Source organism: Metopolophium dirhodum, chromosome 6 (assembly GCF_019925205.1).
Source record: "Metopolophium dirhodum isolate CAU chromosome 6, ASM1992520v1, whole genome shotgun sequence".
NCBI classification, from domain to species: domain Eukaryota; kingdom Metazoa; phylum Arthropoda; class Insecta; order Hemiptera; family Aphididae; genus Metopolophium; species Metopolophium dirhodum.
Genome location: NC_083565.1, coordinates 33620572 through 33632715, shown reverse-complemented (window position 1 = coordinate 33632715; position 12144 = coordinate 33620572). Strand labels below are relative to the sequence as shown.

The window sequence follows — 12144 nt, the reverse complement described above, 5'->3', positions numbered from 1 at the left end:
TAAAACTAACAAAATTACTTGTAATTAAACAAATTTAAACTCAAACAAACAAACAAAAACATAAATTTTAAAAAGAAATTCGGGTAATGGATTACAAATGACGTTGTGTGCCACTGTTGTATACCTATCTTTCAATGGTACACAAAATAATCGATGACAATATTCATACTATTAAATAACTTTATTAAACATAAAACAAACACATAAAATACGAGTATCAATCGATTACTTAAAAACATACGGGCCTCGCTCGAGGAACCGCACTGCCCTCTACCGTGGTTCTTATGTCCTTAAATATTATTTTACAAATTGCTGCCTCAGATCATTTGCTTTGTTGGCTTATACATTTAACTATTTAGCATAAAGTAATATTGGCACATACAACAACAACCATAACCAAGCGAACAATTAAAGATTTTTTGACACAGGATGAACACATTTATGATTTTAATGGTTAATATCTTATTCACAACTTTATTTTATAATATATAACTTCCTTATATTTATAGAGAAAAAAACACTTCATATAGGATTATAACTTAATTAGTGAATTATTAAAAAAAAAAAAAATTGCTTTATACCAAAATATTTAAAATAAAAATGCTATTATTTATTTAAATATTCATTAACAATATTCATAACAAAAATACAAAATACATAAACAATTTGCAAATCATTTTGTAGTCAAAAATGTATAAAATAAAATGCAACTATTATTTTTTTTTTTTAATTCATAAAATATCACCTATACAAACAATTTTATTACAAACCGAAAAAAACGAAGTGTACGAAATGTGGGAAATTTGGTCGTGAAGAAAAAGCTTGTTTTACTAACACACCAGTTGTATCTTTGGCAAGTTTACAACCAAATTCAATTAATGAAAAGTATTTCATTGATGCTCGAATCAATAATAAGGAAGCTTATGTAGATACCGGTAGTCAGTTGTGTTTAATGAGAAAAAGTGATGTGATGACTACAGGCCACAGGGCTATCAATTGAATCAATACCAAAGACAAAATCATCAGAGGATATGGTGACGGTAAATTAGTGCCTTTAGGCGTTTGCACAGTGGAATTGCATGTTCATTACGCAACTTCTCAAGTACCAGTTTACAGTCGTTGCCAGATAAATTGAGACGGCGGCGGTGGCGCGATAACGACAAACCAGTGGTTCTCCGTATTTGAATATTATTACCGAAAATACATCAATAAACCAACAATTGTCACAAAAATTATTTTACAATATTAATTTAAAATCAAATATTCTGATAATAATCTTTTATTTAAGAACATAAAGTAGAAATTGTCAAATAATATAAATTAATTAATAATAATAATAATAAATGAGCCGGGTTCGAACTGGTGGCTGCACGCGTCGTAGCCAACTGTGTGATCTTTGCACCACACTGCCAGCGACTAGTTTGGGCTACACTTACTGAAAAGCGCTGTCACCGCCGTCTCAATTTATCTGGCAACGACTGTACATAGTTGCAGGTGAGGCACAGAACATACCACTTATAGTTAAACAGCCGTTTACAGAACAGCCTTATATTGTTTTGGTGAAACAAGGAGATACAGGGCGTATCTATGAAGACAAGAAAGAAGATAATGACTTATTGGGCATGGATATTCCAGAGCTACCACCCAGAGAGTGATAAGTTTGTGGGCCAGACAAACAGAAGTGATCTCCTCAAAACATGTTGCTGTCATTAAAGTGCGATCTGATAACCAATCACTAAATCTATATGTTAACGCACAAACTAGGGAAGAACGATGTATTCCCAATTCCATTATAACCTAGGATGACCAAGGTAATGCACGGTTGCCTGTTATAAACTTTTCATTGACGGATGTTCATGAAAAAAAGAAGAAGAGAAAATAAGTAGAGTTGTAATATGCACGGAAACAGTTGAGATGACTCAGGACGGACCACATTTTTCACAATCCATTACACACGGAGACCAACTATTAACTGAAGAAAAACTGGCACTACAGACTCTTTTGAAAAAGCACCGAAGATGTTTTGCCACTCAAATGAGCGAACTGGGTAAAGACGAAAGCACCGAATGTGAAATAATTACAATAACTGATAAACTGGTTACTTTCCGTCCCTACAGACTAAGTGAGTATGAACGAAAAACCGTAAAGAAAATGGTTGAGGATATGAAGAGATGCAGCAGAATTACAGATTCAAATTCTCGATATGCATCTCCAATTTTATTAGTAAAAAAGAAGGATGGAAGAAGGAGATTTTGTGTGGACTACAGACAATAATCAAAAACACAGACCCACAGTGTTTCAAGTGGGCAATTCTAGCAAAATATGTTTCGGATTCTAACAAAAATAAGAAGCCAAACATAGAGTAATACTCAACGCCATCCGATAGTCATTTATGCAGACTTTGAGGCACTTCTTATAAGATGTGAAGAAAGCAAATGTGAGAATCCATCGGCTATTCAAGAACACTAGCCAATGGATTATGGAGTATTTGTAAAGGTTATAGATAACGTTCCCAAAGATGATAGAATGGTTGTATTTACCTCAAAAAGCTATTATTAACCCAAAGATTGTGAATCATCAAAAAAAGACCTAATACAATTACTCAAATCACTATCGGCAAAACATCCAATCAAATAATATTTAAAACTGGAGGAACTATATGACTGACCGAACGTGGAAAATTGTGCGTTTCAGAATTCAGCTAGAGACATTTTTTTGAGTACAGATATCGAGGATATGAAGACGACACGTTTACACTTCTTGAAGAAGCTGGCTTAGTTTAGAGTTATTAGACGTCATATTATTAGGCGTATATAAATTTCACCTATGGTTAGTTCATCATATATTCTGCTACCACAGGACATCGAAAATAAAAAAACGATGATCAAAAACACAGACCCACAGTGTTTCAAGTGGGCAATTCTAGCAAAATATGTTTCGGATTCTAACAAAAATAAGCAGCCAAACATAGAGTAATACTCAACGCCATCCGATAGTCAACTTTTAAAAGAAGCCAGTTTTGTTAAAAGTCTATAGACGTCATATTATTAGGCGTACATAAATATACACCTATGGTTAGATCATCATATATTCCGCTAACACAGGACATCAAAATAAAAAAGCGATAATCAATAACACAAACCCACAGTGTTTCAAGTGGGCAATTCTAGCAAAATATGTTTCGGGTTCTAACAAAAATAAGTAGCCAAACATAGAGTAACACTCAACGCCATTCGATAGTCAACTTCTAAAAGAAGCCAGTTTTGTTAAAAGTCTATAGACGTCATATTATTAGGCGTATATAAATTTCACCTATGGTTAGTTCATCATATATTCTGCTACCACAGGACATCAAAATAAAAAAGCGATAATCAAAAACACAAACCCACAGTGTTTCAAGTGGGCAATTCTAGCAAAATATGTTTCGGGTTCTAACAAAAATAAGTAGCCAAACATAGAGTAACACTCAACGCCATTCGATAGTCAACTTTTAAAAGAAGCCAGTTTTGTTAAAAGTTTATAGACGTCATATTATTAGGCGTACATAAATATACACCTATGGTTAGATCATCATATATTCCGCTAACACAGGACATCAAAATAAAAAAGCGATAATCAAAAACACAAACCCACAGTGTTTCAAGTGGGCAATTCTAGCAAAATATGTTTCGGGTTCTAACAAAAATAAGTAGCCAAACATAGAGTAACACTCAACGCCATTCGATAGTCAACTTTTAAAAGAAGCCAGTTTTGTTAAAAGTCTATAGACGTCATATTATTAGGCGTACATAAATATACACCTATGGTTAGATCATCATATATTCCGCTAACACAGGACATCAAAATAAAAAAGCGATGATCAAAAACACAAACCCACAGTGTTTCAAGTGGGCAATTCTAGCAAAATATGTTTCGGGTTCTAACAAAAATAAGTAGCCAAACATAGAGTAACACTCAACGCCATTCGATAGTCAACTTCTAAAAGAAGCCAGTTTTGTTAAAAGTCTATAGACGTCATATTATTAGGCGTATATAAATTTCACCTATGGTTAGTTCATCATATATTCTGCTACCACAGGACATCAAAATAAAAAAGCGATAATCAAAAACACAAACCCACAGTGTTTCAAGTGGGCAATTCTAGCTAAATATGTTTCGGGTTCTAACAAAAATAAGTAGCCAAACATAGAGTAACACTCAACGCCATTCGATAGTCAACTTCTAAAAGAAGCCAGTTTTGTTAAAAGTCTATAGACGTCATATTATTAGGCGTATATAAATTTCACCTATGGTTAGTTCATCATATATTCTGCTACCACAGGACATCAAAATAAAAAAGCGATAATCAAAAACACAAACCCACAGTGTTTCAAGTGGGCAATTCTAGCAAAATATGTTTCGGGTTCTAACAAAAATAAGTAGCCAAACATAGAGTAACACTCAACGCCATTCGATAGTCATCTTTTAAAAAAAGCCAGTTTTGTTAAAAGTTTATAGACGTCATATTATTAGGCGTACATAAATATACACCTATGGTTAGCTCATCATATATTCCGCTAACACAGGACATCAAAATAAAAAAGCGATGATCAAAAACACAAACCCACAGTGTTTCAAGTGGGCAATTCTAGCAAAATATGTTTCGGGTTCTAACAAAAATAAGTAGCCAAACATAGAGTAACACTCAACGCCATTCGATAGTCAACTTTTAAAAGAAGCCAGTTTTGTTAAAAGTCTATAGACGTCATATTATTAGGCGTATATAAATTTCACCTATGGTTAGTTCATCATATATTCTGCTACCACAGGACATCAAAATAAAAAAGCGATAATCAATAACACAAACCCACAGTGTTTCAAGTGGGCAATTCTAGCAAAATATGTTTCGGGTTCTAACAAAAATAAGTAGCCAAACATAGAGTAACACTCAACGCCATTCGATAGTCAACTTCTAAAAGAAGCCAGTTTTGTTAAAAGTCTATAGACGTCATATTATTAGGCGTATATAAATTTCACCTATGGTTAGTTCATCATATGGTCTGCTACCACAGGACATCAAAATAAAAAAGCGATAATCAAAAACACAAACCCACAGTGTTTCAAGTGGGCAATTCTAGCAAAATATGTTTCGGGTTCTAACAAAAATAAGTAGCCAAACATAGAGTAACACTCAACGCCATTCGATAGTCAACTTTTAAAAGAAGCCAGTTTTGTTAAAAGTCTATAGACGCCATATTATTAGGCGTACATAAATATACACCTATGGTTAGCTCATCATATATTCCGCTAACACAGGACATCAAAATAAAAAAGCGATAATCAAAAACACAAACCTACAGTGTTTCAAGTGGGCAATTCTAGCAAAATATGTTTCGGGTTCTAACAAAAATAAGTAGCCAAACATAGAGTAACACTCAACGCCATTCGATAGTCAACTTTTAAAAGAAGCCAGTTTTGTTAAAAGTCTATAGACGCCATATTATTAGGCGTACATAAATATACACCTATGGTTAGCTCATCATATATTCCGCTAACACAGGACATCAAAATAAAAAAGCGATAATCAAAAACACAAACCCACAGTGTTTCAAGTGGGCAATTCTAGCAAAATATGTTTCGGGTTCTAACAAAAATAAGTAGCCAAACATAGAGTAACACTCAACGCCATTCGATAGTCAACTTTTAAAAGAAGCCAGTTTTGTTAAAAGTTTATAGACGTCATATTATTAGGCGTACATAAATATACACCTATGGTTAGCTCATCATATATTCCGCTAACACAGGACATCAAAATAAAAAAGCGATAATCAAAAACACAAACCCACAGTGTTTCAAGTGGGCAATTCTAGCAAAATATGTTTCGGGTTCTAACAAAAATAAGTAGCCAAACATAGAGTAACACTCAACGCCATTCGATAGTCAACTTTTAAAAGAAGCCAGTTTTGTTAAAAGTCTATAGACGTCATATTGTTAGGCGTACATAAATATACACCTATGGTTAGATCATCATATATTCCGCTAACACAGGACATCAAAATAAAAAAGCGATAATCAAAAACACAAACCCACAGTGTTTCAAGTGGGCAATTCTAGCAAAATATGTTTCGGGTTCTAACAAAATTAAGTAGCCAAACATAGAGTAACACTCAACGCCATTCGATAGTCAACTTTTAAAAGAAGCCAGTTTTGTTAAAAGTCTATAGACGCCATATTATTAGGCGTACATAAATATACACCTATGGTTAGCTCATCATATATTCCGCTAACACAGGACATCAAAATAAAAAAGCGATAATCAAAAACACAAACCTACAGTGTTTCAAGTGGGCAATTCTAGCAAAATATGTTTCGGGTTCTAACAAAAATAAGTAGCCAAACATAGAGTAACACTCAACGCCATTCGATAGTCAACTTCTAAAAGAAACCAGTTTTGTTAAAAGTCTATAGCAACGACACGACAACGGACAACAAGGAATTGACACACACCAGTTGGTAAAGGATACAAGCTATACAATGGGAAATAGGATTGTGCAGTTTAATCATACGGGGAGGGTCTCTCTGTGGTCGGATCAGTATGGTGCAATGACCACAGAGTGCACAAAAATTGGATAGAATCTTACAACTAACTTATGCTACGGAAATCTATCTAAGTCGGTTGAACGATCCAAAATATCCATGAATCAGTGACTGAGGTGGAGATAGATGGTTGGCTGATCCACAGCGTATTGCACCTGGACGACCTAGGCAGCCTCCTACACATCGCACAATGGTTGCTGGTGGAGTTACGCTAACAGAGTGATGCCAATAATGAAGCCGATGATGTCGCCGTACTCTCAATTCTTATTGACTTTAGTTAATCCGGACTATAGAACAGAAACGAGAGGTAATATAACACGAACGAACAGTAATACGGTTATGTAGACATAACATAAAAAGAGACACAAAATAAAATATGCATTAAAATTAATCAATTTTATACCAGTGTCACTATTGTCTGATATCATATCTAATGTAAAATATATGCATATTTTGACATTTACCCATATTTTTTTTTTTAAGGGTTTATTTAACAATTTTAATTTTAATTTTAGTTCATATTTTAGTGTTTTTTAAATAAATTTAAAATAATTTAAATTGTAATAAAAAAAAGAAAAATTAAATTTTTTAGTTTCAATTAAACTAAATAAATGTCTTTTTTGCTCATTGTTGAGTTCATATTTATTTTTTTCATGCATATTAGTGCATTTCACTACATCTTTTACGCATATTTGGTTGGTTTTTAATACATACAAATGTGCGCTCTAATAATAATTATTATTAAACTATTAATTTAAAACAAAATATTATATGAAAATGATATGGTATTTCTATCTGTTTTCCTCACAGACTATATTTTTTTTTATTCAGAATAAAAAAAATTTGATATTTAAATATTTGAAAACATTTAAATAATTTGTGATCAATTATAACACATGTTAAAAAGAAAATGAAGAGGAATAAGTTACAAAAGTTGTGTACATTACGATTTATGTCTATTTAAATGTGTGAAAATGTTTATAAACAATAAATTATCTTTATGATCAAAATTTACCTAAGAGCAAATATTGTTCTAGTATAAGCTGTTTAATGATTCGACTTATCAAATACAAAGCTCGATGCAGCTATTAGGACCCCAATAAATAGAAAATAGTTGATGGTCAAAAACTTCACTCAGTGTTTGTATGTAAGATCCATCATTATCAGATGCTTGTTGTAACCAAACTTTCCATAAATAATTTCCATAAACAGCACCAGTATGTTCCGCAGGCATAACCATTTCATTTGATCTAAACATTTTCATTAGATTAGTTGTTGATATGATCAAAGAACAAACATATGATAAATGTTAAATAATGTTTACAAATAAATTGTTAATTAGTTTATTTGATTTCTTTAAATACTTCTTCAAACATTGGGTGATCAAAATCTCCGCCAAAATTAAATTTTTATAAATTGCGTTTAAATTGTTTAATGAACCTGTTGTGATTGGTTGATCCATCTGTCTATTTTGATTGTATTGGTCAGCAATTAGCATAATAATTGCTTATGCTAAAAAAATGTACATTCAACATTTGCAAAAGATTTCCCATTAAATTTCTAGAATTCATACAAACAAAATAAATTTGTAAATACTATTTAACGATAAATATTAATAATTACTAACATGCCAATACTCTGTAAATGGTTCTAATACAAATTATACTAAAGCGGATTCTCCAAGTAGTTGAAATGCTTTAAAATACATTTGAATTGCTTCATCAATACGAGTCCAACATAAATCAAGAGAACTAAACAAAACAAAAACAAATTATAAAATACACACTGAAATTATAACATAATAAATTATAATCAGGAAACAAATTTTAATTTAAATAATTATTTTTATGTAATTGTAAGATCTGAAATGTTTTGACATATGTCTACATTTTATTTTATTAAGTTGAAGTTAATTTTATTTTAAATAATATGTTTAGATAAAATATAAATAAAATGCATATTTTGTATTAATATAGAATTTCTATTTTTATTTAGTATTTTACAATGTACGACAGGATACAATAAGGTCTGTAATCTATACACATTTTGACACCAAACGACAATGATTCAATATCTTATCTAGGTATAGGTACTAGGTACAAATTTCAGTACCTACTCAGTAATCACTAATATATACGTATTATATAGTTTTGTGCTCATGGAAAATAAAAGCTTCCAAAACAGTTTAACATTAATTTCCTTAATTTTGGATTTTTAATTGATAGTATTTTGAAATTATAAACTTCTAAAATGCTAATAACCGAGTCTAGAAATAACTTATAATGCCATAAGGCAATTGGAACGTATTCCTGGAAAAATTGTAGTTTTAACTAATTCAAAATTACAAATATATTGGAATAAAGTACAATTTAGTATAACCTATGCTAATTAAGGTATACAACTTATTAATTTGTACCTTTTGGGTTTACAAGTTCACATACTTGCACACTTCAATAGAATTTTATTTTGTATCAAGTTACCAGCAATGTTTCAAAATGTACATCCAATTGTCATAACACTGAAAGTCCAAACTAATTGTGAGTTTCTTTGCAATTAAAATATGTTCAGGCCCTCCTGTACTATTCAAATCGGATACTTGTTAAATACTATTTCGAAATTTGAAACTTCTAAACTGCCATTAACTGACTATATAAATAACTGATAATGCCTTAAGGCATTTGGAACATGTCTCTGGAGAAATTGGAGTTTTAACTAATTCAAAATTACAAAAAATAATGGAAAAAACCCCAGGATTTAACGCTTTAATGTCGATAATGGATACAGTTTAACAAAACCCCCAAAAAAAATTCAGAAATGGAATACAATTTAAAAGTCCAAAAGAATTACATGTATGAATATGCATCTATCACCTAACACGTCAATGTCGGATCAGTCAAACAATGCTAAGTTCGAATTGCCGTCATTTTAAAATTGAAAATTATATGTTGTTCTAGCTGTTTTCCTCACAAAGATTATATTTTGTTTTATTTAGAATAAAAAAATGTTAATCTGTATTATGTATGATTTATATTAAATTTTATATTATTTTAAATTTAAATATTTTGATATTATGAATAAATATTTATTCAATCATAAAAAAATACATATTTAAATATTTTTAATTTTATACTAAATTAAAATCAGTTTTCTACTTATGAATATGACATACTAACATAGTTAGTATAATTCATATTCTTGAATCTTTAGTTTTAATTTTTATTATTTTATTATTCTCTATACCTTATGAGGAAATATATTGCATGTGATTGGTGTAGAAAATTGATATGTTTATAAACAAGTTTGTTTCATACAATTTTAACAATAATTTGATGTTAGTTCTCATAATCATCTTCACTTTCAAAAATGATCAAGTTTCACTCAATTAAGTTTTATCCATCTGAAAGTAATAAGGTTGATCATAATTAATACAACTCATTGACTTTTTTTAATATAAATACAGTCATAAGAATTGATTTTTTATAAAATTTCTTACAACTTTAGTAAAACTTCCATGATCTGAAATTGTATTGGTTTGAACTTATAATAATAGAATGTAGGCATCTTTTTGATGATGGATATACTCCGTAAAGTGTAAATCATATCTACTATACAACGATACATAGACCTGAAAGAAATATAAATAAATGTAATAATATTTAATAAAATAAACAATTCAGTATAACCTATGCCAATTAAGGTGTACTCCTTATTAATTTGTACCTATATGAACTTTAAGTTTACAATGTTCACATATTTGCAGACTTCAAAAGTATTTAATTTTGTATTTTGTATCAAGTTACCCGCAATGTTCCAAAATTCAAATCCAATTGTCATAATATTGGAAGTCCAAATTAGTTATGTATTTCTTTAGAATTTAAATATGTTGAGGCCCTCTGTGCTATTAAAATTGGATACTTGTTCAGGTAAATTGTATTACCTGCAAATTAAAACTTTGTTAAAAATATGTCAGTGCACCATTTATTTTTTCTATTTGAACTATGAGCAACATAGCAAGTGTGCTGTACAATAGATCCAATTTTGAAGCTCAGAGTCGTAATAGAGTTTCTTTAATTTATTAAAATTGATTTTATTTATACGAAATATTACATTATATTATTATATTATATTGTTTATTTTACCTCTCTATCTCCAACAAGTTGTAAGGATGTTGTTTTGGGACAGCTTCTGGCCATAATATTTAGTTATTTGCTGAGCTTTGTTACTAATTGAAAAATGATTACTGCAGATTCTATGCCAGTTAGAAATTAGGTAATCATCCAACCTGAAGCTTTTTAGCCATTTTTTCCTTCTATTTTCATTTTTTTTAAATCTATATTAATTAACAAATTAGCAAATTAGACTGACGCCATATTATAAAGAAATATAATCAATACAATTATTATACTCAGTCTCACGAAAGAAAGGTACTGTTTAATGCACGTAGATTGTACATCACAAACCACCTGTGTGCCGACGCAGCGCCGGATTGGGAAGAAATTACTTACCAAGCTGTCCGCCTGGACCGACCCAAATCTCTGATTCAAAATTTCATCGAAACGGCCCAAATCTTTCGAATTTTTAACGGTCCACTAGGTTTAGCCTGGTAGCCTGACGGCTCAATCCAGGCCTGGACCGACGAACTCTATTGCGCACAATCTATTGTTACCATAGTATTACGACAGAGAACGATCAGCTGTTGACGTTGATGTAGGCGATGCAGCCATCGTATTTACCCTGTACCACGACCGGCGTCGTTACTGGTGTCTTGCGTGGGGCGTGGATATACGCTGGATTGACTGGTTTTCGTCAAAACGCGGTACCTTTATTTCGTGAGAAAGTATGGAAAATATTACTTACAAATGAAAATTGAGGTGTGGCGATACTTTGGATGTTTCACCACAAAGAACACACTTATGCATGGTGATTTTGCACTTAAATGTATTACCAGAATTCTGTACGAGTGTAGTCCGTATTTCTGTTCAAATTTTAAAAAACCGAATGATTCATATTCAGAATTCGAACATTAACCAGCAAGTCGGCAAACCACGGTGTAGAGAAGATCTATAGTAGAGGTGATGATGTCTTCCTTACATTACGCGGCTAACAATAAAATAATATTATGTTGTTGTCATAATATAATGTTATGATCGTTATTTAATTGATAACAATTATTCATACATAGTGATAAGTCAGATCGATTACCTATTGGTTATTAGTAGGGAACGGATTTAAATGCTCTAAAAAACAAGAAAAATGCCTTAAAAACCACAAAATGCACTAAAATGCTCTAAAAATGCATTAGTCTTAAAAATGCAAAAAAATGCAAAATAATGCAAAATAAAATTTACATTTTTTTTTATTCTTTGACGTATGAAATGAACTTTTTGCTTGGAAACCAATGTTTTCGGACATTCAGAAAAAAATGCAATTTGCATTCAAATCCGTTCCCTAGTTATTAGGTACTGGTAACAATCGTACTTCTGGCCGCATGCCCGCATTCCACTCCGCCCAGCCGACGCCCGACAACATTACCTCCATAGGAAATTCGCTCAGCACGAAATACGAATT

The 12144-nt window shown here is 31.3% G+C and overlaps 1 pseudogene; it reads right to left on the bottom strand.

The window, feature by feature from the left end:
- On the bottom strand, positions 1–11495 carry LOC132946073 (uncharacterized; annotated as a pseudogene).
- Between the last annotated feature and the right edge of the window lie 649 nt (positions 11496–12144).